The sequence below is a fragment of the Somniosus microcephalus genome, unplaced genomic scaffold (genome assembly GCF_052327205.1).
Source record: "Somniosus microcephalus isolate GS21.2 unplaced genomic scaffold, FLI_Smic_1.0 unresolved_chr8, whole genome shotgun sequence".
Classification (NCBI taxonomy): domain Eukaryota; kingdom Metazoa; phylum Chordata; class Chondrichthyes; order Squaliformes; family Somniosidae; genus Somniosus; species Somniosus microcephalus.
In genome coordinates this window covers 45,296,948-45,299,819 of record NW_028225186.1, presented here as the reverse complement: position 1 = coordinate 45,299,819, position 2,872 = coordinate 45,296,948, and positions in this window count along the sequence as shown.

Below are 2,872 nucleotides of genomic sequence, written 5' to 3'. Positions count from 1 at the left end.
TGGATTTACAAAGGGTAAATCGTGCTTGACTGATCAACTGGAATTATTTGAGGATGTAACTGGTAAAATAGATAAGGGAGAACCAGTGGATGTGGTGTTTTTGAACTTTGAAAAGGCGTTCGATAAGGTCACGCATAAGTGATTAGCATGTAAAGTTAAGGCACATGGGATTGGGGGCAAGGTATTGAGTTGGATAGAGAACTGGTTGGCAGTTAAAAAGCAAAGAGTTGGAATAAAGGGGATTGTTTCCATGTGGCAGGCAGTGACTAGGCGGGTACTACAGGGTTCGGTCCTTGGACCCCAGCTATTCACAATATATACTAATGATGTAGATGAGGGGCCTAGATGTAATGCCTCAAAGTTTGCAGACGACACAGAGCTGGGTGGACGTGTGTGCTGTGATGAGGATGCCGAGAAACTCCAGTTCGATTTCGACAGGTTGGGTGATTGGGCAAAATCATGGCAGATGCAATATAACGTGGATAAATGCGTGGTTACCCCCTTTGGTGTCAAAAATAGGAAGGCAGATTATTAGCTGAATTGCAATAGATTGGGAGAAGTGGTAGGGCAACGAGACCTGGGTATCCATGTGCACCAGTCACTGAAGGTAAGCATGCAGGTGCAGCAGGCGGTTAAGAAGGCAAATGGTATGTTGGCCTTCGCAGCGAGAGTCTTTGAGTACAGGAACAAGGATGTCTTGCTGCAGTTGTACAGGGCCTTGGTGAGACCACATCTTGAGTATTGTGTGCAGTTTAGGCCGCCTTATCTGAGGAAGGATGTACTTGCCATGGAGGGAGTGCAGCGAAGATTCACCAGGCTGATACCTGGAATGGCAGCAATGACGTATGAGGAGAGATTGGGTCTACTGTGCTTATACTCGCTGGAGTTTAGAAAAATGAGAGGGGATCTCACTGAAATTATAAAATTTTAAAAGGACTATGCAGACTAGATGCGGGAAGGATGTTCCCGATGTTCAGGGAGTCCAGAACCAGGGGTCACAGACTAAGGATAAGAGTAAGCCATTTATGACAGAGAAGAGGAGGAATTTCTTCACCCGGAGTGTCGTGAGCCTGTGGAATTCTCTACCACAGAAGGCCGTAGAGGCCAATTCATTAAATATATTCAAGAAGGAGATAGATATATTTCTTAAGGCTAAAGGGGTCAAGGGATATGGAGAGAAGGCAGGAACAGGGTACTGAATTTCGATAATCAGCCATGATCTCATTGTATGGCGGTGCAGGCTCGAGGGGCCGAATGGCCTAATCCTTCTCCTATCATCTTTGTTTCTGTGTTTCCATGTTTTTGTTCGGCCGCTCATTAAAAGTAGCACGTGAAATTCAGTTCCAGTATCGTAAAAGGACGTGAAAATCAGGCGCTGCCAATAGCAGGCGGCCAATCCGATCCCGCCCATTATGCTCAACTGCCCGAGTTGATTTCCTACCATACTTGTGTCATAACACAGTAAGAGAGCCCACTCCCTGCAGCAGAGACATTGCCCCAAAAATGTGAGAGGGTGCACTCCCTGCTGTGCAGACCATAACACAACAATGTGACTGAGTGATCTCAATGTTGTAAACGATATAATGCAACAATGTGAGAGTGCTCACCACTTTGTACAGATGATAACCCAACAGTTTGAGAGAGTGATCTACATGCTTTACAGACCATAACACATCTATGTGAGAGAGTGATCCCCATGCTGTACGTACCACAGACCAACAATGTGAGAGCGCGACCTCCTGCTGTACAGACCATAACCAAACAATGTTAGAGATTGATCTCCATGCTGTACAGACCATAAACCAACAACGTGAGAAAGTGATCACCACGCTGTACAGACCAAAGCTCAAAAATGTGAATGCGCGACTTCCATGCTGTGCATAACTTTACCCAACAATGTGAGATAGTGATCTCCATGCTGTCCAGACCACAAACCAATAATGTGAGAGATTGCTCTGCACGCTGTACAGACTATAACCCAACAATGTGAGAAACTGATCACCACGCTGTACAGAAAATAACTCAACAATGTGAGAGAGCGATCTCCATGCTGTACAGACAATAACCCAGCAATGTGAGAAAGTGATCAGCACGCTGCTCAGACCATAACACAACAATGTGAGAGCGTGACCTCCATGCTGTACAAAACAAAACACAACAATGTGAGAGTGTGATCTCCATGCTGTACAGACCATGAACCAACAATGTGAGAAAGTGATGTCCATGCTGTACAGATCATAACCCATCAATCTGAGATAGTGATCTCCATGCTGTACAGACCATAAATCAACAACGTGAGAGAGCGATCTCCATGCTGTACTGACCATAACCCAACATTATGTGCGAGTGATCTCCATGCTGTACTGAGCATAACCCAACATTATGGATGAAGATGGCTGCCATCCTTGCGGGCTCCATGCGTACCAGGCAGCTAAGTGTCCTTTGCTGCTTGGTGCGCTCGGCTCGTTAAGAAAAAAGCATTTCACTGACTGGATTTCATTTGTTGCATTTGGTTACGTGACAAATAAAATTGAAATTGAAATTGAAATTGAGAAATTGATCACCACGCTGTAGAGCATGTAACTCAACAATGGGTGACAGTGATCTCCATGCTTTACAGGCCATAAGCCAACATTGTGAGAGAGTGACCTCTATGCTGTACAGGACATAAGGCAACAATGTGAGAGAGTGATCACCACGTTCGACAGACCATAACCCAACAATGTGAGAGAGGGATCTACATGCTGTACAGAGCATAACCCAACCATGTGAGAGAGTGATCTCCATTCTGTACAGACCATAACCCAGCAATGTTAGAGAGTGATCTCCATTCTGTACAGAGCATAAACCATCAGTGTGAGAGAGTGATCTC